We start from the raw sequence: 23,825 nt of genomic DNA on the forward strand, positions 1-23,825 counted from the left end.
ATGTGGATGTTTTATTGCCCTTGTCTAGCTTGGATTAACACATAGTCTACAGGCACACACCTGATCATCTACATTTGCTCTCTTACAACACTAAATATGTTTTCTACCTTTATCTTGTATCTACCTATCACTTCAGCATTTTATTAAAAATAATAATAATAAAGAGAGAAATGTGGTATCCACATATAAATCAAGTATAAAAACCAAATGAGTATTCATATTTGAACTGACTGTTTAGAGTTCATAATGCATGAGCAAAACCGAAAGTTTCTGTGATGACTGCCCTTGTACTGTTCACTATGTAACTTATTCATTATGTAAGAATTTGTTCTACATGTAAGAACTTGTTTGTTATGCCTCAGAAGATTGGAGACTGACGAAAATTAGGCTTGGGGTGGATTAATGATTGTGCATTGAGCATTGACTCCCCTATACAGAATTTTATTGTCGTTAACAACCATTTGATCAATAAATATGAGAGATGCCCTCACAAAAAAAAAAAAAAAAAAAAAAAAAAAGGACAGACTTCCAATGGTAAAATAAATAAGTAACCGGGATGTAATGTATAGCATAAGGAATATAGTGAAGATATTGTAACAGCTTGGTAGGGTGATAGCTGGAACCTCGAATTATGTATATAAATGTTCTACCACTGTGTTGTACACTTGAAACTAATGTAATGTAATACTGTGCATCAACTACCCTTCAATAAAAAATAATTATTTAAAAAAAAAAAAAAAAAAAAAAAAGAAAGTGATGTGGAGGGTGACTGCCAAATGCAAAGCTTCTGTGTCCTTCAGGATGCCTTACCCTTCTGACTTTGATATATGGCAAAATACAGGGTATTGTCAACCTAGGAAGCTAACCCTAGCAGCAGTGTCCAGAGTATTTATTGAGGTTTCATTATATTGGCATTGTTGATTGAGTTATTGCCTATATGGTTGAACTCAATCTCCAGCTGGGTGTGGGGGTCATTCTCCAGAGATTGGGCTAATTTCATGTGGCTCAAATTCCAACCTCCTAATCATATGGTTGGTCTTCCTGGCATGGCCAACTCCCACCTTGAGTTCTTATTAGTATAAATTCTCAGTTTCAAGGGGCCCTTCAGGAATAACAAAGACACCCCTATTATTTGGGAAATTCCAAGCATTTACAGGTTACTTCCTAAAGGCCAAACCTCTCTTTGGGTAATGTTCATTTTGTACTACATGGTCTTATAGTCATTTTTAAAATTATATTTCATTAACTAGTATTACTAATTAGATATTTTGCACTCTTTTGTTTTATTTCATTATCTTAATTCTATATATGATATGTTTGCTATTAAATTTCTTGTTCTGTTTTAATATCTCTGTCTCTGATGGTATCTGTTATTTACTCCATTGTTTTATTTTTTCAGCTTTATTGAGATGTAATTGATATACAAAGGGTGCATAATTAATGCATACAATCAGTGGGTTTGGACATATGTGTACAGTCATGTTACCATCACCACAATCAAGGTAATAAACTATTCATCACCTCCAAATCTTTCCTTATGTCCCACGCACCTCTTACCTATACAGTATTTCAGACAATTCTCTCTGTTTCCATGTTTCCTACAGTTGTTTCTTATTTCTCAGGTTTCTCAAAGTTTCAATATTTCCCCCAACTATCATTGATCTCAGAATTCTGCTTCTTGCTAAGAATCAGAATCAAATGCTAGTTTTTGATCCACATCACAAAAACAAGGCATCATTGGCTAAGTTAAATAAAGTGTTCAAGCATCCATCACCAATGAGGAGTTAAACCAGATTCCAAACCTTGTCTAACTGAATCCAAAGTCTATCCTCTCTCTCCTGTTTTTCTCTGTCTCTTGGAAAGTTTGCACTAGACTGAGTTTACCTTTCTGTAGCTTTGTAGCAATCAAGTCTTTTCCTTACCTCTTGTTAAATAACAGAAATTCAATGGAGAAAACTGGAAGATCTAACTGGCTTTATTCAATGATTCATGAATCAGCAGCATCCCATGTAGCAAGCAGAAAAGAGGCTCTGAGGAGCCATGCAAAATGAAAGACTCGGTTGGCAAAAAAGGGACAGGACAAAGAAGTTATCAGTAAAAGAAAAGAAAGGATTGTTTGGGGCAGGTCACCTTCCTTAGGAGGCTATTATGCAGATTACCTCACTAGTGCTGATCTGGAAATTCCAGACTGAATGGTTAAAGGTCACATGCCTGCAATTAAGTCTTGGTTTGCTGTAGTGGGGACAAGTGACTGCATTTTGGGCCCATTGTCTCTTTTTCTTTTTTTAGCACCACTCTTATTGCTACCGGAGGAAAAAGCAGTTGACATGGGCTATGGCATGTCTGCCTAGTGGCAAGCTCTCTATAATTCCACAAATGAGCAATTGCAATAATAAACAGCAGCACGGTCCCCTCTGTGTTTTTCCACTGAGCACATTCATTGCTGGTTTGTCTGACCTTGAAACCTTGTGCCACTGCTTTGCGTAATTAGCAGACTCTAAATGTATATTCAGGTCACATCTGTGCTGAATTGTTTTATTTATGTTGATTGATTGTAGATTATGACACAGCATCCCTACTTATTCAGGGTAAGTAGAGTGAGGAGTTTTAAGGACAAACAGTGAACCAGCTGCAGAAAGGTCGAGAAGACAGAAGAGTGTAATATTGCAACTTGATAATGTAAACTTCAAGCAGGAATTTTATTAAACCATTAAAAAACATCTGTACCATCTTAAGACTGAAAGTTCAGGCTTATTAGGCACTGGCTGCATAATGAATTTTGCATACAGTCATCATAAAACTCTTTTCCACCTGCCATGGCTCCTGAGGAGGAGCATTTAGTTTATTCCTTACCTGGTAAGTATTTCAATGTTTTCCCTAAATAAACTCTAAGGACCAACAAGAGTTAGGGAATGTCTTTAGGGTGACAGCCTAAAGTGGCTATAGAAAATTCTTATAGAAAATTCAAAAATATATTTTTGAATGATCATAGTTTTACTTTAAAAATATATGCAATATTGTACTCTATTCCATAATATAGCCATGTTTGCTTTTCATAATAAAAAATATCACCCAATGCCTAAAAATTTTGATTTGGGACCTACCTCAGTTCTATTGAATTAGAATCTCAGAGGTGGACTTCTGCATATTTTTGAACTGTGCAAGTGGTTCTGATGTGTGGCCAGATTAAACGCCCCTGCTATCGAAGATGTCTTAGTTGTCATGCAGCTTTGTACTCTCCCTGGCATAGGAATAAGCAGTTCTGCTTGAGAAGTGAGAAATTGAACTCTGAAGATTGCATTCTATCCTCTAAATCTAGGGAGTCATTAAAGGTATGAGGCTACAAGGACAAAACAGAAGAGCATGGTGAAGATTTCTGATGAGATTCTTGGTCCCTGAATGAAGAGTGTTGGATATGACATTGCTGTAAGGAGAAAGCAAGCCCCTGGTTGGTCATTGGCAATGCCCTTTGTCTACTGTAGGCCATTAAAGTTTAAAGAATATGGGTTACATTTAAAAATTGTCCTCTTCAAAAGGTTTGTGAAGTAGTCAGTCTATTGCTTATTCAGGTACATGAACAACAGAAATTGTTGTCTTCGGCTCCCCACAGGCCCTCTGTGGGTTTGATAGCACACTACCTTAGTTAATTGTGAGGCCTGCTTCCTGTGGGGTCTGTCCATGGCCATCAGAGGAAAGGGGAAGGGAAGAGCAGAAAGACCTACTAGAAAGTGACTTTTTTAGTAGTATCCTCAGTAGCAGAAATTGCTGGTTTCTCCTTGAATAACCATTGCCCTGCCTTTTTTTTTTTTTTAAACAGAACCATGATTTAAGTTCAAGTATCCCCATGTTCCCCACGTGATGGGGTAAATTCTGATACAGCTTGTGGGTTTCAGTCTCTTATCTGGGGATTTGTTTAGGATGAACGTGTGATTCAATTCTGGACAGAAACCGAAAGGTTAGAAACCTTAAGCGTTTCTCCTCTTAAGCAGGAGATTACAGAGAATATTTTTTCTGCCTTGACTGCAGCCTTATATGGTGTAATGTTCTGAATTCCAGTAGCCATCATGCTTTGTGGGAGGAGCCAGTGCAGAGGGAAGGCTGAGCCACTGAAGATGGCCGAGAGAAGAGATGGGAAGACACTGGATCTTTGATGACGCCACCGAGCCACTAGATCAGTAACACCTAGACCCTTCCTAGAACACCTTTTTTAAAGAAAATATAGACTTTATATTTTAGAGACTCTTAGGTTCATATTAAAATTGAGCAGAAAGTAGAGATTACTCATATAACCCCCCTCTCCTCTCCCCAGTGCCCTCCACTATTCTGCACCAGAGGGCTCCGTTTGTTACAGTCAGTGAACCTACATTGACACATCCCTATTACCTGAAGTCCTAAGTCTCCATTAGGCTTCACTCTTGGTAGTGTACATTCTGTGGTGTTGACAAATGTATAATGATATACATATTCACCATTATAGTGTCATACAGAGTATTTTTCACTGCCCGGAAAATCTGTGCTCTGCCTAGTCATCCATCTCTCCTCCCTAAACCCTGGCAACCACTGACCTTTTTACCATCTTCACTAGTGTGTCTCTCCCAGAATGTCATAGAGTTGGAATCATACAGTATAGAAGAGAGTGGTTATTGTGTTAAATAAGGAAAATCTTTCTGGCATATAGAAAAAGCAGCATTTATTTCCATTCATCACTGGTGGTGATCATGTGACTCTGAGGAGAATAAGTCACATGATGAAGCCAGTGCTGAGAATAGAAGATGAGAGTTATGGGGAAAAAACCCAAATTATTGGGTCATTGCTCAGGCCATGTGTGGGGTTTAGTCTACCTCTGGAACTTCAATAAAGAAACATTATCAATTTATTTATTGTTAAAGTCACTTGGAGTCTAAATTTTGTCCTTTTCAGCTCACACTATTGTAATGGGTACTAATAATTCTACACATCAAATGAGAGACCCTAAGTAACATAGTCTCTGAAATATTAAGACATTATACACATTTAAGTATTATTTTTCCCATTATAATCAGCAGGTATTTCTCATAAACCACTGGGAAGAAGAGTATGCGAGTGTTTTTTGAGTATCTGCCAGGTGAGGGAAGCCCTGCCCAGATTTTTAATTTTATTCTCACAAAAATCCAATGAGATATTATTAATCCCATTTCATAAAAGGAGGAAACAGTGTTAAATGGACTGAATGTGCTCCCTCAAAAATTCATATGTTGAAATCCCGAAATATTTAGAGAGGTATTTAGAGAGGTGCCTTTAGGAGGGGATTAGACCATGAAGATGAAAATATTACTGACCTTATAAAAGAGACCCCAAAGGACTCTCTTGTCCCTTCCAACATATGAAGACACACTGAGAAGATGGCCACCAGCAACCCAGGAAGTGGGTCTCAGAAACAGAATCTGCCGGCACCTTCCTCCTGGCCTGCCTGGACTTCAGAATTGTGAGAAATAAGTCACCCAGTCGACAATGTTTCTGTTTTAACAGCCTGAATGGACTAAGATGCTCAGGCTCACACAAGTCAAATGAAAGAACCAAAGGTACATGATTGATGCATACCAAATTTTGCATAGCCTAGATCTAGCTGTTTTCAAAGTCCCTGTTCTTTCTACTGCAATTTACTGCTTTCAGCTTAATTGCTCTGGAAACAATGTCCGAAAAAGGGCATTTAAGCTCAGTCCTGAGGGGAAGTAGAATTCATTCAAAAGGGTTAACAGCATGAGCAAAGGCACAGAGATGTGAGAAATCCCGTGGTGTGCAGGAAACCAAGAAGGTGCTGGAGCACCTGGGGCTTGAGGAGTGAGGTGGGGGGCAAGCTTCAGGAGTCAGAGAGGAGGAGGTAGCCCGTGACGGCTGGAGGAGCTGCCGCGTGGGCAGTGGAAGTGGGAGGGGGTGTGCGATGAATACTTCTAAATTGGACCCTTGGGGGAGATGGTATCTGGATGTACATACATTTGTTTTAGAAAAAGGAAATCTTATGGCAGTGTTCAGAATTTTTTATTTTTTAAAAAATTGGGGTGGAATTCTAACAAGATAAATTGACCATTTAAAAATGAACAATTAATTCACTAGCATTTAGTACATTCACAAAATTGTGCAGCCATCATCTCTATTTCCAAAACATTTTCATCAGTCCAAAAGGAAACCTTATACCCATAAGCAGATTATTTCTCAATGCCCTCTTCCCAGAACTTCCTCAGAACAAAACCACTCATTTGGTTCCTGCCTGTATGGATTCACTTATTCCAGATATTTCATATAAATGGATTTGTACCATATGTGAAATTTTGTTTCTGGTTTCTTTCTCTTAACAAAATATTTTTAAGATTCATCCACATTATAGCATGTGTCAATAATTCATTGTTATTTTTACTTGAATATTCCATTGTATGTATATAATATCTTTATCCATTCATCCATTGATGGAAGTTTATTATTTTAACTTTTTTCAGCTTTTAGCAAAAAGGTTGCTATGAAAATATATATACATATATTTGTATCATTTTCAATTCATTAAAGTAGAATTGCTGAGTCACATGGTAATACTGTTTGACCACCATACGTTTATCCATAGTGGCTGAACCATTTTCTGTTCCCACTAGCAATGTATGAGGATTCCAATTTCTCCACATTCTTGCCTACACATTTTTCTTTCTTCTTCTTCTTTTTTAAATAGCTATCCTTGTGGGTGTGAAGCGGAATGTCTTTGTGGTTTTAATTGCTGTTTCTGAATGATTAATGATCTTGGGCACTTTTCATGTGCTGGTAAGCCATTTGTATATATTATTTGGAGAAATGTCTGTTCAAGTTCTTTGCCCATTTTTAAGTTAGGTTGTTTTCTGCAGTTCAGTTGTAAAAGTTCTTTATGTATTCTAGATATTCAACTCATTGCATATATGATTTGCAAGTATTTTCTCTCATTCTGTAGGTTGTCTTTCACTTTCTTGATAACTTTGATTAAAAACAGAAATTTTTAATTTTGAGGAAGTCCAATTTATCTAATTTCTTTTGTTGCTTGTACTTTCGGTGTCTTATTGGAGAAGCCATAGCCAAATCCTAGGTCATGAAGATTTACCCCTGTGTTTTATTTGAAAAGTCTGGTAGTTTTACCTTCTGTATTTAGGTCTTCTTGCCATTTTGTGTTGATTTTCCTATATGGCTTGAGATACTGTTCCAACTTCATTATTTTTATGTGTTTTTCTAGCTGTCCCAGCAGCATTTGTTGAAGAGATTATTACCTCCCCATTGAATATACTTGGTCCATGTACTTCAGTCTCTTCTGGATCTTGGCTACTGTAAATAATGCTGCAATGAACATAGGGGTGCATATGTTTATTCCAACTGGTATTTGTTTTCTTTGGACAAATATCCATAAGTGAAATTATTGGATTGTATGGTATTTCTATTTTTAATTTTTTGAGCAAACTCCATGCTGTTTTCTATAGTGACTGCCCCAATTTACATTCCCACCAACAGTGCACAAAAATTCCCTCTTCTCTACAATCTCACCGATGCTTGTTATATAGGTGGTTAATAGTGTTGTTCTAGTCTTCTATTTCCTTATTGATCTTCTATCTTCTTTCTAGATATTGTATCCATTATTGAAAGTGGGATGTTGAAGTCTCCAACTATTGTACAACTGTCTATTTCTCCTTTTGAATCTATTAATTTTGCTTCCTATATTGGGCATCTGTTGTTATATTGAAGCCCATATATATATTGGGGCTCTGTTGTTAGGTGTGTATGTTTCTAATTGTCACATCTTTTCTATGAGTCGACTCTTTGATTAGTACATAATGTTCTTTCTTTTCATTTAATAAAGTTTTTGACTGGAATTCTGTTTGATATTAGTATAGCCCTTTCAGCTTTCTTCTGTTTGCATAGAATATTCTTTTCTATGCTTTCACTTTGTACCTATTTGTGTCTTTTGATCTAAAGTGAGTCTCTTGAAGAACAGCATATCCCTGCATTACATTTCTGTATTGATTCTGCTAACATCTGCCTTTTCATTGGAGAGTTTAATTCATTCAAATTGAAAGCAATTGCTGATAAAGAAGCTCCTACTGTTCTATTAATTTTTTTTTTTTTTGTAGCTTACCTTTTCCCCCACATTCCCTTCATTATTGTCTTCCTTTATGTTTAATCAATACTTTGTTCTGTACCGATTCCTTGTTGTGTGTGTGTGTATGTGTGCTTTCTCCCCAGCTTTTCCTTCCAGCTCTGGGCACTCTATGTTATGCCTTAACCACAGCATTTGCCCCTGGCTATGGATTGTAATTTTCCTTAATATTTCTTTGAGGAATGTCTGCTGCTTTGCTGCCTCGAGTGAGTTCCAGATCAGGTCAAACAAAGATGATCCCCTTGCGTGAAGCCTTTGTTTAGTGCCACAGTAGGTTAGAGCAGACACACACAATTCTTTGCACATAAGTTTTGCTCTGTCCCCAGCAGAATCGGGGCCCAGGGTCTTACAGTGGGCATGGGGCTGATGTCCTCAGGGCCACTGCTGAGCTGGGGAGAAGGTGGAACAAAGGCACATAAAAATACCACAAAACTTTCCTATCATTTTTAAGTTGCCTTTTTTTTGATTCAGCATTCACTTAGTTGCTGTAAACCTTTGAATGTTTCCACAGTTGTGACAAATTTGATTCTGACAGTTTTTGCTAGATTTTTGAATGTTTCTGTGGAAGTAGGTGTCCTTGGAGCTGCCTACTCCATCAATTTTGCCGATTTCATTCCCTCCTCTATTTATTTATGATCTCCCATCAATCATGGTTCCCGTTATCCTTTTCATCCCAGCCTCCAAAAATTCTTTGAAACTACTGGAAGCTATTATTTCACTGTGTTTTGTTTTATCTTATTTATTTGAGTGTTTTTGCTTCTTTATGTTATTATTGTGTGTGTATGTATGTGAAAATTAGAAGTTCCAGTTAGCAGAAAAGAAATTTTAAATCAATTGTAAGCCTTAAGTCTTTAAATATACACTTTTTCCTACATTGGATGCCATTTGCTAGAAGGGACACAGCTCTCTCCTGGTGAAATATTTTAAAATGGGATTTTGTAAACATTAATAATCAGGAAATGATCTATCCAATAAAAGGGACAACCAAATGTTTATTGAAGCTTGTCACTGTCAAGTTCCTTGTGTTGTGGTTTATAGGGAGTAAGAAATAAGCATTATGAGGGAATTAACACCACAAAATATAAATTTTGCAAGTAATTAGGCAGCTGTATATTTATCAGTACAGAATGTATTTTAATTTTTAATCAGAGCTTTTGTTCCAACTGACAAAATAATGACTTGTTTGCAATCTTCCACTGAAGCAGACTTCCCGAAGTGGGATTTGGTGCGTCAGTAGGCCCCCCTGTGCTTCATTTGCCATCAAGTCTTTCATTTGCATCATGTAATCCCCTCAGTGAGAGACCGCAACGAAATTCTGTGCTGCTTTCAAATTGGCTGTTTTCCCATATATGATTCACGAGATAAATAAAAATGGCCTTTGTCTGCACTACGTCCTCATTTGCAGGGAAATGAAAGAGAAATAGTATTATAAAAGTATTATAATTATTATTTGAGCAGCCAGAATGTTTTTTATGGGCCCAGAATGCAGATTAAATTTGCAGAGAAACCTCAAAATTGAAGAACTCCAAGCAGGATAGTTATTATATTGCCTGGGGCAGAATCTTCCTGCTTATCTCCACCCCAATCATGAACAATATGTGTATAATTTAGATGCAGAGGATCATGGGATTTCAGAAACATACCTGTGTATCCCTAACAATTGTTTCCTAAAGAAATATTGTTTGCTAAAATCAGTAGATAGGGAGGTATCTGTGGGGCCTTTGATAAAACACCAGAAGGAGCTTCAGAACTTAATCAGAAAACCCAGATCTGAATCCTGACTCTCCAGTTTACTAACTTTGTGGCTTGAGCAAGCAGTTTGGTTTTCTGTGCTTTAGTTTCTCTTTGGTAAAATGGTAATCCTTTTACCGAACCAACAATTTTGTTGGTTTGCATGGGGATTTGATGATACATCATAAGAAAGAGAGACAGCATACTATTGAGCAAACTATTTGGAGTCTGACTGACACTTCTGTGACATTTGGTAAGCTACTTAACCATTAAAGGATCTCAGTTTACTTACGTGCAACATGAAGATAATGTTGTCCATCTCACAGGGATCTTGTGAGGATTTCTTAAAATCTAGGTCAGATATTTCATGGACATTTGAGCAGTGCAATCATGTTTATTGAATGAATAAATATACTTAGACTGTTCTGTCCTGAAGAACTCACATAAACTTTGTTGATGAAAGTAAAATAGAACTCATTTCAAGTTGATTTTGGAAATTGGGAGAAGATTAGTGCATAAGGAATTTGAAATCATATCTCACCCATTAATAGGTGTTAAGTCCATGGAAGACTTCACCTATAATGGGCTAGATGATAACATGTTAGGTTGTTGGATATTATGTGTCTCTGTCACACCCACTCAACTTTGCCACTGTGGCACAGAAACTTTATTTATGGTAGGCAAATACTCCGAGGGAGAAAGAAGCATGCTCCCCTGGGGGAGGCATAAGACACCATGATGATGTTCCCTTTCTTTACTGGGCGTGATTTCCAGAGGAGAGGAAGGGCATTGCTATGTTGGGTGATCAGGATTTCTCTTACTCAGATATCCTCCTTTGTTAGATGTGGATAAAAAACATTGTTGTGAAGGCCCTTTGTAGAATATTAAAGCCCTGCACCCATGGTCATTATTTTTAGTGGAATATGGTGAACTGACTTGGGTCAAGGTATCAATTGGAAGGGGCAAGTTCACTGCACTCCTGGAGATATAGATGGTGTCAATAGGAGAAGATATGCTGACCACCAGCTGTCAGGCCAACTCCCCCGGGCTGCTCACCCTGGTCTGTCTGCAGCCACAGCAGACCTTCTGTGTCATGGTCCATCGTGTAACGGAAATCACTGCTCAGTCTGGTACTGACACTAATAATTATATGACATGTGGGATAAATGGAAGTTCTCACCCAGAATTTCCAGAATTTCCTGCCTGGCCATTTACATACCAATGGATGTTTACCACAGCAGAGCCTCTGGTCAATCCAGGGCAAGGGATGGAGAGAAAACAGCTGTTCTCTCCTCCCCTCTGTTGCTGGTACCTAACTGGTCTACTGCTCACCAGTCACCAAGGACCCACCCATGGAGTTCCTGCTGGAAGGGGTGTGCAGGGGGACAGAGCGCTCACAGAGGCTGGAGGGGACAGACAGTGCAGAGCCTGGCTAGCAAACCTGAGCAAGCTGTGAGAAATAAAACCCCTTAACCCAACCTGTCCTTCCTCTTGTCTTACTTCAGTTTCACTGGTTTCATAGGAAACTTGTCCCAGGAGGGGAACCCCCCTTACTCCCAGAGGTACAGACACCAGGTCTGTACATGGAATTGCAAATTACAGAGAATTGAGCAAGAGAGAACATCAAAGCGCAAAAATACAGCTTTAGGACAGGCCCATTATCTTTGGGTATCAGCTTGGCAGGCTCTTGCCTCAGCTGGAAAATGTGGTGGTACTTCACTTGAGGACCTAGCTAATCCTTAAGTGCAGCCTGAGGCCATCAGGATTTGTAGAGGGACACGCAGGAAAATGAAGACTGCTCACAGATAGGTTCTGGCTTTGGCAGGTCCTGACCTACTTTTTCTTACTGTTTCTAAGATGTTTTCTTTCAAATATACCACATCTCCCTCTTCTGGTTTCAATGCATTTCCTTTCAAAGAACTTTCTACTGTTTTCTGGGTGTCCCTCTGAACAAATGCCCTGAGCCTTTGCTGAAGCCCAGTTTGTATAAGGTGGGTGTACCCTTGGATTTCATACAAGAAGGTTTTCTTACCAAAGAGCTCAAAGGAGTTCCTAACAAAACAATCGCAACCAAAGTGACTGTTACAGAGCAGACTCTCTGGTACCAACAGGCTGACTGTTCGCAAATGTCCTCTATTAATTAATACCACTCTGAAAAGTCTGTGCTTCTCTCCCTTATTTGCATAAAACACCTGAAAACTTGCATCACCTAAGACAATGTCAAGCCTGGATAAATTCAAGCTCCACCACATGCTAGCTAACTGACCTTGGATGCATTGCGTTTTGCTTAATATGCATTTTTCAAATGCACTTGATGATATCTCCTGGCCTAATGATGCAAGCATGTACTAGTTTTTAGAATGTTTGAAAATAAAGGTATTAGGCAGGTTTAAGTAATTTGTATGTTCCAGTATGCGAGTGTCTTAAATCATTTGGAAACACATTTTAAATACACTGACATACACATACACAATTACCCTGAAGCAGATGGCATAGAGAGATAAAAAGTGTAGATATGTGACTTCTGATTCCAAGAGTTTATTTTTGAGTGGGAACAGTGTAGAAGAGCAAACGAGGTGCTGGCTTTAGAGACAAGGATATAGGACTTGCATTACAGGCCTGGATCCATCCCTAGTTAGCTGTAAGGTTGGGAAAGTTGCTTAAAATCTCTGAATTTTTATTTCTTCATTTAAAAAAATGAGGCTTTTAACCCTTGCCCTCATCACAGCATATTTTAAGAACCAAGTGAAAAAATGAAAATTGTTTTATAATAAGTAAAGTACTATGCAAATCTAAGTCTTGCCTCATTAGCATCATTTTCTCCCCAGTGGCACACTGAAAATCTGTTCCAAAATTCTAGGGATCTGCAGTTTGGAAACCACTAGCAGCTAAAATAGCAAAGTTTCAGAAAAAGGTAATGCTTCACTGACAGGTAATATATACTTACTGAATATTTCTACATATGACAAGGCAACCAACTTCAAAGCAAGGTTTATTAAAATTCAAAAGCTACCCTCAAGGTTCAACTGGGGTTTTCTCTAAATCTTGAAATACAAGATTCTTCCCACATAGTCCATAAATGCCTGTCTACTGGTTTTCTGTTAATGCAACAAAATGTTGTATCACTTAAGCACCAGGAGTTTGATGCTCCCTTTTGATCTGAAGAAAAGAGAAACAGTATCTTTGCTGGAGTCATGGGGGGAAGAAAATTCCTTCCCAGCTTCTATAGGTGAGACAACTGGCCAATTTTACCAGAGGAGTGTAGCAGTTAGTTGAACTAATTGCTTTCCTGAAATGACTTTCTCTGTCTGGAATATACTAAGTGTTTGAGTCCAGAGGGCTGATCTCATATCGCTCCCTTGACCATCACGCCCCCCAAAGCTGTGGGCAGCATAGTTCAAAACAAAATGAAAACAATTAGGAAAGTAGCCATAGAGTGTGTACACGGTAACCCTGATCCTCTATGTGTGGATTCCTCTCTTGCTCTGGTATCATTGGTCCCTCAAGGGGCCAAAAGGCTCTAATTTTGAATGTAAGAGTCCCAAAGAGGAAGAAAGATTTCTTTCTCTGTGAAATTAATGGAAGTCCTCCCATTATAGTCTCTGCTTACTTATCATGAGAAAGTAAAAGTGAGTTAAAGAAAACAAAAATACCAAACGTTGAGGGGAAAAGAAGGCCTGTGTTTCTTTTGGTGAGGTTTGGTAAGTAACGCTGTATGAAAAAGCATTCTTTGAAGGATACCCATCTGGCAAGTTTTATTGAAATTGACAGATCATCAGGCATTGTGTGGTGCAATAGACTTTTGGGAAAGTATCTTGAAAGTATGTATGAAATGTATAGTTGTACTCATATGGTATAGCCATTCCAGATGTCCTTCTTTTACTTAGTAATAGGCATTTCAGGTTCCTCAATGTATTTTCATTGCTTCATAGCTCATTTCTTTCTTGTGCTGAATAATATTCCATTGCCTGGATATACCACAGTTTATTTATCCACCCACCTACTTAAGGACATTTGGTTGCATTCAAGTTGTGGCAATTGCGAATAAAGATTCTATTAATATCCATGTGCAGGCTTTTGTGTAGATGTAAATTTTCAACTCCTTTGGGTAAATACCAAGCAGTGCTGAATCAAATGGTAATAGTATGTTCAGTTTTGTAAGAAACTGCCAAACTGTCTTCCAAGTGACTATACTATTTTTTATCCCTACCAGCAATGAATGACATTTCTATTGCTCTACATTCTCTCCATCATTTGGTACTGTTAATTTTCTGGATTTTGTCCATTCTAACAAGTATCTTATTATTGTTTTCATTTATGTTTCCCTGATGAAAAATGATGTCAGGCATTTTTTCATATGTTCATTTACCATCTGTATATCTTCTTTGGTGAGGTGTCAAGAGTTTTGGCCCATTTTTAATCAGGTTGTTTATTTTCTTATTGTTGAGTTTAAAGAGTTCTTTGTAAATTTGGGTAACAGTCCTTTATCAGCCTTTCTGACAGTATGTGGACAAGATGTGTTTTGATTAATGTTTTTATAAGATATCTTTTGAAAATATTTTCTCTTGATCTGTGGCTATCTTTTCATACTCTTGAGATTTTATTGCAGAGCTTAAGGTTTTTATTTTAATTAAGGCCAGCTTACCAATTATTTCTTTCATGGATTGTGCCTTTTGTGTTGTATCTAAAAAGTTATTGCTATACCCAAAGTCATCAAGGCTTTCTCCTATATAACCTTTTAGGAGTTTGATAGTTTTATATTTTACATTTATGTCTATGATATATTTTGAGCTAATTTATATGAAGGTGTAAAGTCTATTTATAGGAAAATTTTTTTTTGCATGTGGATGTCCAGTTGTTTTGGCACCATTTGTTGAAAGACTATTGTTACTTCTTTCTTTGTTTTGCCTTTGCTCCTTGTCAAAGATCAGTTGACTGTATTTATGTGAGTCCATGTGAGCTCTCTATTCTGTTCCATTGACCTGTTTGTCTATTCTGTCATCAAAATCATATTGTTCTGGTTATTATAGCTTTACAGTAATTTTTGAAGTCAGGTAGTATCAGACCTCCAACTTAGTTCTTCTCCTTCAGTATTGTCCTGGGTATTCTGGATCTTTGTCTCTCAATATAAACTTTACAATGAGTTGATATCCACAAAATGACTTGCTGTGATTTTGACTGGGATTGTAGTGAATCTATAGATGAAGTTGGAAAGAAGTGACATCTTGAAAATATTGTCTTTCTATTCATTAATATGGAATATCTCTCCATTTATTTTGTTAATTTTTAAATTTTGCTCACCAGAGTTTTGTAGTTTTCCTCATATAGGTCTTATATGTATTTTGTTAGGCTTATACCTATGTAGTTCATTTTTTTGGGTGTCAATCTCAATGGTATTGTTTTAAAAATTTTAAACTCTACTTGCTCATTAAGGGTATATAGTGAAGTAACTGACTTGACATATTAACCTCATATCCTGAAAAAATTGCTTTAACTACTTATTAATACCAGAAAGCATTTTTTGTCAATTCTTACATATTTTCTAAGTAGACATTTATGTCATCTGTGCACAAAGTTTTCTTTCTTCCTTATCTGTATACCTTTTAATTCCTTTTCTTGTCTAATTGCACTAGCTAGTACTTCCAGTATGTCCTCCCCTCCAAGGGGAGAGGACATCCAAGTTTCTGACCTACATAATTTTCTTTCTTTTTTTTAAACATTTTTTGCAAGGCATGTCTACTGGCAACATATCCCTTTAATTTTTGTCTTAGAAAGTCTATATTTCCCCTTTTGATAGATAATTTCACAGGGTACAGCATTCTAGGTTGTCAGGGTTTTTGTTCTCTCAGAACTCTAAGTATTTTACTCTACTCTCTTCTTGTTTTTATGACTTCTAAGTGGAATTCAGGTGTATTCTTATTTTTAGTACCCTTCTGGTATTCCCATTATGTGTATGTTATATCTTTTGTAGTTGTCCCATAATCCTTGGATATTTCTGCACAGTTTCTTTTCAGTCTTTGTTCTCTTTGCTTTTCAGTTTTAGAAATTTCTGTTGATATATTCTTAAACTCAGACATTCTTTCATCAGCTCTGTCCAGTCTACTAATAAGCCCATCAAAGGCATTTTTCATTTCTGTTATAGTGTTTTTTAATCTTGAGCATTTGTTTTCAGTTCTTTCTTAGGATTTCCATCTCTGCTTACATTGCTCGTCTGTTCTTACATGCTGTCTACTTTATCCATTAGAGCTCTTAGCATATTAATTATAATTATAATTAATTATAATTATTCTAACTTTCCATTTTTATAATTCTAATAACCCTGCCATGGTTGTTTCTAATGTTTGCTCTGTTTCTTCAAATTGTGTTATTTGCCTTTTAGCCTGCCTTATAATTTTTTCCTGATAGCTGAACATGATATACCAGGTAAAAGAAAACTGCTGTAAATAGGCCTTTAGTAATATAGTAGTGAGGTATGGGAGGAGAGAAAGCATTCTATTATCCTATGATTGGATCTTGGTCTTTTATTAAGCCTATGCTCCTAGATTGTGAACTTCACAAATGTTTTTTTCTCCTCCTTTAGGTGGGATACGATGGTGAGAGTGGGCTGCAGTTGGATATTTTTCTTATGTGATATGGGAAGCTAGAGGAGGCTCTGGTTATGTATTTCCCTTCTGCCATTTGGAAGGGTAGAGTTGACTTGAGTTTGGTAATTTCCTTCCCCCAGGTCAGTTAGGCTTTGATAATGTCCTGGCAGTTTAGGCTCTGTTTAACTAGTTTTTCCTGAGATCAGGGCTTGTTGAAAAGAACAAAGCTTTGTGGTATTTCAGAATGGTTTCTTTTCCCATCTCCCTGCCTGAGGTATGAGAGGATTTTTCTCCACTATTTACTGTGGAAACTGCTCCTGGGGGTAAATCTCATGATATTGTGAGGACCCATATGACTGGATCCTCCTCGAGTTTTTAACTCTCAGACTTGTCCATAATGAGCATCATTTAATTTGTCAATTATAATTCAGGTTTTCCTCCAGTTGTATTTCAGGAATGTGTAGCATTCCAGGAACAATGGCTTAGAGGACACATCAACACCAGTTACTCACGGGGACTTATTCTTTCTATGTCAAAGTCAAACCTGTGAAGCTGTCAGGGCAGAAAGCTTCTTTTCTCTGGGTCTGAGTTTCCACATCTATTAAATGAGAGTTGGGCTCAATACTATCAATTCGTACTCTGGGGGAGGATTTGCGCTGTAGTCTATGTATCACCCAGAAATGCAGGTCATATAAAATAAAAGGGTATCTCTGGAATTTGGCAACACAGTGGTTCCTGGTAATATCTAATATGTAACAAGGAAATGTCTACTTTGATCAGACTAAATACGGATTTGTATGAAAACAACCAACTTGAGTTTTGATTGTATTTATTTTGTTTCTATATATTTTCCTATTGACTTTATAAATTAAACTATTTACTATGCAAGATATGGTCTGTGTTTGCAGAGATAATGGTATAACTTTAATTCAGTTGAACAAAATGGCTGAGGTTTATGATTATCAGTGGGTAGTGTTTTTTCAAGGTAATGATGAACAACTTTATTAACCATGTACTATGTATCATCATCATTGTTATTATGCTGTTTTGAGCATATGATTCATGATTCTTGAGCAATAAGTAAATATATGAACAGAATTTACTGTTGTGATAAAATAAAACTTACAACACAGTTTATCTGACTTTTTATGGAACACATAATCCTTATTATGCTGCACAGTAAACAGGCATAAATTGTAAACTGTTCATGTAAAGGCTCATGATTAAAATTACTTTTACAGAGGCAAATAATGTTTTTATTTTTCTTATTTTATTTAGTTTTCTTATATCTAGAATCAACATCAGTGGAGTTGGGCAATCAGGTAATGGATTCAGAATGGTGTATCTACCATGACTTAAAAGCAAAATGCATAATTCGGTAAGTTCACTATATCTTTAGCTACAGAAAGGAGCAATGTGCTTTTTGTTTTCCAGAAGCAGGAGCAAGTTGTCCAGAATTTTGGTTAATTGGAAGTGCATAGGGAAGTGAATGTGAAGACTGAGTGTGTCTACTAGAATATGGAATTGAAAAAAATAAAACTGTAATAATTTCATTCTTTACTGCATCTGTTAAATGTATAAACCAGGATATTTTGATATATTAATTTGCAACCTGCTTATAAGACCTGGGCTAGACTGAGAGTAGTAGATGGACTTTATTATGTTAAAAGTATTTTATGCTCTCTCCCTGTGAAAGGAGTGTGTTTCCCTCACCTACTGACGTGGGCTTTAGCCATGTGATTTGCTTCACTATGAGGGAAGTGGTGTCTGCCACATTGAGGCATAACTTTAAGAGCCCTGTGAGGTTTCACCATGTTCTCTTTTTCTTTTGTATGGACTGGCACATTTCATACATGCTTTTTAGCCTTCATCCCAGAACAAAGACAGTCATAGGACCTTCACAGGGCAGACAACATAAACAAGAAATACACCTTTGTTATGTAAACCATAGAGTTCTGGTGTGTCAAAACTCAGAGTCACACTAGCCAATATGAGAGAATGCTTTGTGTGTTCCACATTGATGTGGGTCAACAAATGCAGACACAATTAAATTACATTAACAAGGAGGATTTATGATGCATAATATTAAAGCTAAGAGTCCAAGATCAAGCACTATAAATACAAGTGGGTGAACAGAAAAATATCACAACTTGAGTAACAGGACTAAAAGGACAGGGAAATTGTAAAACAACATAATTAAAATGTAAAATATGATTGACTTTTACAGAGGCACTCATACATTTAATGAACATTTAGGGGACATCTTCTTCAACTGTGGCACCATGCTAAATTTTTTGAACAGTGTTATTTCATCTGTGCTCAGGAAATTGATCCCTAGGAAGAAATACTCTCTGGAGGTGATGGTGGCGGGGAGGAATCTATGGTCCTAAATGTTTGGGAAAAGCTACAAACTGTATACCTTTCTTAGGAATTCATAAGACAAATTAGGAAGATAAAGCTTTGAGAATTTTTACAAGACACCTGTTTTGCTTGGTTTATTCTAGTAATTCTGAAACTTATTTGGACACAGTGTGGGAAATACGGACTGGAGGCATTCAAAGAATAGTAAGTCATGGTTTATTTCAACTCCCTTCCCCCACCCCATCATAGCTAGTGGAGGATAGGAAAAATACATACAATTTGTACAAAGAAACATGAATAGGGGTAGGAAGAAATGAGGAGGAGGGGATGAATGTGCCAATAGCTGGTTCCAGAATTCCAATTCAGAGCATCACTGCTGTGTGGGGAGGAGCAGATACCTTTAAATCCTGACCTACAGCAAGAGCATTCCTTTAACTCATCTTATCAGACTTATAACTGTCTCCTAACTGTCCATTTTGTCTTCACCTCTTCCATTTTATGCTGCCCTGCACATCTCCATTACTTAATTTTTCAAAGTCCGTACCTTAATTTCCTTTTCAGAATCTTCTGTGGCTTTGCATTCTCTTCAGGGTGATATCCATGTAATTGACTGATTTGTATGAAGTTTGTATTATCATAATACATATCTCTACTTGGGTGACTTTTATGACATTGTCGTTGAATTCTTCTTTTAACTCTTTATTTAACAAGCATTAAGCACATGTCCTCTCTGGATCTAGAATGATGCTAAGCGGTGTTTTTTGTAGAGGAAAGAGCTTGGAGCTCAATGTCAGGCCCACTGCCCTGCTCTATAGTGAATTAACCATCATGACAAAATCTGAAAAAGATAAAAATTAATACATTGTCTCGCCAATTTGATAAGATGATTGTGCATGAAAAAAACTTCACTGGGTGCTTAGACCAAAGAAGATGCTCAAACAATGTCAATTGTTTAAATCCAAACCTTAGTAGTATAAGATATACAATGTGGTGGATTCAGTCCTTGAAACTGAAGGCATTTAAAGGCAATCTAAGCAGGAATAATATAAATGTAAAAGCAAACAAAGAAAACAAACAAAAATAGAGAAGAATTCAGACTGTGTTTAAAACTATGCATGTGCCCTTCTGCAAGTTCCAGTTTGTCATGGGTGTGCTAGAGTTTGCCTTTTGTAATCGGACACCATGGATTCAAATCTCAACTTCATCTCTTGCTAACTCTTGACTTTGTTAAAAGTTCATAAATTCCCTGAGCCTCTTCTCTTTTTGTAAAATAATTCGGATAAAAACTCATAGAGCCGATGTAAAGATTAATTTGAGTGCCTGTCTACAAGAAATAAATCTTTGATCTGAGTCTTTCCAAAAGCATAGATAGGAGGTATTTGAGAAGAGCGTGCAGCATCCCAAATGGCCGCAGAGATAGGAAGAAGTGTGTGAGTGACTGCAGGGGGTGGGCATGTAAAGCAGGGTGCCTGCGACTGCACCAGGAGGCTCTGAGCGGTGGGCTTCCTGCCTCAAGTGAGAGCGCGCGGGCATTTTGGGGACAGGGCCAGAATGCCATACTGAAGAGTGCAGACTTGCCATGTGAAGCCAGGCATGAGAAAGCCAAATGCCTCTGGGCCACTGGGGTGTCGTAAATTAGGGAATGTGATGGGACAGGCGAGCAAGGTGGGAGGTGTCACAAAGTGCAGCAACTGCTCTGCTCTGAGTTTACATGCTGTCTCAGGGTAGCCAGACCTAATTTTTTAGAAGCAGCCAGCAATGTAGATTTCTCTGTGGGCTTCCAGAACTTTTCATGTTCTCACCCCTTCTTACCTTTAGGCTTGGCTTTTCTTCTACCCCTCTTTTCTCCTGGACTAAGTTCATTTCCTTGGCTGTATTCCCCTGTCTCCTCTCAAATATTATTTACTTTGTGGAACCACTTCCGTATCCTGCGGGGTTTTATGCTCCTCCGGCACCACTTACCACATTGGATGCCAATCTTGAGGCTGGGAGCTGCTCCGGGCTGCGCTCTGCGTGGCACCCGGGCTGTCTCTTGCACAGAGACTCACAGGGGAAATGTGCTGCCTGGAATCGGGCGCTGAGCCAACCCCGAAGGCAGGAGCTGCCTTTGCTACAACGCTAAGCACAGGGTTTGTTTTGACACAAAAGTATTCTATTAGCATGCGTATTGGGCTTGATTCCTGAGCAGTGGAGGGTGATTAGTCTATTGTCCGTCTCTGCAGGAGAGAGAAGACTGCGAGGTATCACTTTTATTTTTTTATTTTTTATTTTTTATTTTGTTATCATTAATCTACAATTACATAAAGAACATTATGTTTACTAGGCTCTCCCCTACCCCAAGTCCCCCCAACAAACCCGATTACAGTCACTGTCCATCAGCATAGTAAGATGTAGAATCACTACTTGTCTTCTCTGTGTTGCAAAGCCCTCCCCTTTCCCCCACCCCCCACATTATACATGCTAATGGTAATGCCCCCTTTCTTCTTCCCCACCCTTATCCCTCCCTACCCTCCTATTCTTCCCATTCTCTTTCCCTTTGGTAACTGTTAGTCCATTCTTGGGTTCTGTGATTCTGGCTGCTGTTTTGTTCCTTCAGTTTTTCTTTTGTTCTTATACTCCACAGATGAGTGAAATCATTTGGTATTTGTCTTCCTCTGCTTGGCTTATTTCACTGAGCATAATACCCTCTAGCTCCATCCATGTTGTTGCAAATGGTAGGATTTGTTTTCTTCTTATGGCTGAATAATATTCCATTGTGTATATGTACCACCTCTTCTTTATCCATTCATCTACTGATGGACACTTAGGTTGCTTCCATTTCTTGGCTATTATAAATAGTGCTGTGATAAACATAGGGGTGCATCTGTCTTTTTCAAACTGGAGTGCTGCATCCTTAGGGTAAATTCCTAGAAGTGGAATTCCTGGGTCAAATGGTAAGTCTGTTTTGAGCATTTTGAGGAACCTCATATTGCTTTCCACAATGGCTGAACTAATTTACATTCCCACCAGCAGTGTAGGAGGGTTCCCCTTTCTCCACAACCTCACCAACATTTGTTGTTGTTTGTCTTTTGGATGATAGCCATCCTTACTGGTGAGAGGTGATATCTCATTGTGGTTTTAATTTGCATTTCTCTGATAACTAGCGATGTGGAGCATCTTTTCATGTGTCTGTTGGCCATCTGAATTTCTTCTTTGGAGAACTGTCTGTTTAGCTCCTCTGCCCATTTTTTAATTGGATTATTTGCTTTTTGTTTGTTGAGGCGTGTGAGCTCTTTATATATTTTGGATATCAAGCCTTTATCATATTTGTCATTTATGAATATATTCTTCCATACTGCAGGGTACCTTTTTGTTCTATTGATGGTGTCCTTTGCTGTACAGAAGCTTTACAGCTTGATATAGTCCCACTTGTTCATTTTTGCTGTTGTTTTCCTTGCCTGGGGAGATATGTTCATGAAGAAGTCGCTAATGTTTATGTCCAAGAGATTTTTGCCTATGTTTTTTTCTAAGAGTTTTATGGTTTCATGACTTACATTCAGGTCTTTGATCCATTTTGAATTTACTTTTGTGTATGGGGTTAGACAGTGATCCAGTTTCATTCTCTTACATGTAGCTGTCCAGTTTTGCCAGCACCATCTGTTGAAGAAACTGTCATTTCCCCGTTGTATGTCCATGGCTCCTTTATCGAATGTTAATTGACCATATATGTCTGGGTTAATGTCTGGATTGTCTAGTCTGTTCCATTGGTCTGTGGCTCTGTTCTTGTGCCAGTACCAAATTGTCTTGATTACTATGGCTTTGTAGTAGAGCTTTGAAGTTGGGGAGTGAGATCTCCACCACTTTATTCTTCTTTCTTAGGATTGTTTTGGCTATTCGGGGTCTTTGGTGTTTCCATATGAATTTTTGAACTATTTGTTCCAGTTCATTGAAGAATGTTGTTGGTAATTTGATAGGGATTGCATCAAATCTGTATATTGCTTTGGGCAGAATGGCCATTTTGATGATTTTAATTCTTCCTAGACAATAGCATGGGATGAGTTTCCATTTGTTAGTGTCCTCTTTAATTTCTCTTAAGAGTGTCTTATAGTTTTCAGAGTATAGGTCTTTCACTTCTTTGGTTAGGTTTATTCCTAGGTATTTTATTCTTTTGATGCAATTGTGAATAGAATTGTTTTCCTGATTTCTCTTTCTATTGGCTCATTGGTAGTGTACAGGAAAGCTACAGATTTCTGTGTGTTAATTTTGTATCCTGCAACTTTGCTGTATTCCGATATCAGTTCTAGTAGTTTTGGGGTGGATTCTTTAGGGTTTTTTATGTACAATATCATGTCATCTGCAAATAGAGACAGTTTAACTTCTTCTTTACCAATCTGGATTCCTTGTATTTCTTTGTTTTGTCTAATTGCCGTGGCTAGGACCTCCAGTACTATGTTGAATAACAGTGGGGAGAGTGAGTATCCCTGTCTTGTTCCTGATTGCAGAGTAAAAGCTTTCAGCTTCTTGTTGTTCAGTATGATGTTGGCTGTGGGTTTATCATATATGGCCTTTATTATGTTGAGGTACTTGCCCTCTATACCCATTTTGTTGAGAGTTTTTATCATGAATGGATGTTGAATTTTATCGAATGCTTTTTCAGCATCTATGGAGATGATCATGTGGTTTTTGTCTTTCTTTTTGTTTATGTGGTGGATGATGTTGATGGATTTTCGAATGTTGTACCATCCTTGCATCCCTGGGATGAATTCCACTTGGTCTTGGTGTATGATCCTTTTGATGTATCTTTGAATTCAGTTTGCTAATATTATGAGTATTTTTGTATCTACGTTCACCAGGGATATTGGTCTGTAATTTTCTTTTTTGGTGGGGTCTTTGCCTGGTTTTGGTATTAGGGTGATGTTGGCTTCATAGAATGAGTTTGGGAGTATTTCCTCCTCTTCTATTTTTTGGAAAACTTTAAGGAGAATGGGTATTATATCTTCTGTGCATGTCTGATAAAATTCTGAGGTAAA

The sequence above is a fragment of the Manis pentadactyla genome, chromosome 2, assembly GCF_030020395.1.
Source record: "Manis pentadactyla isolate mManPen7 chromosome 2, mManPen7.hap1, whole genome shotgun sequence".
NCBI lineage: Eukaryota > Metazoa > Chordata > Mammalia > Pholidota > Manidae > Manis > Manis pentadactyla.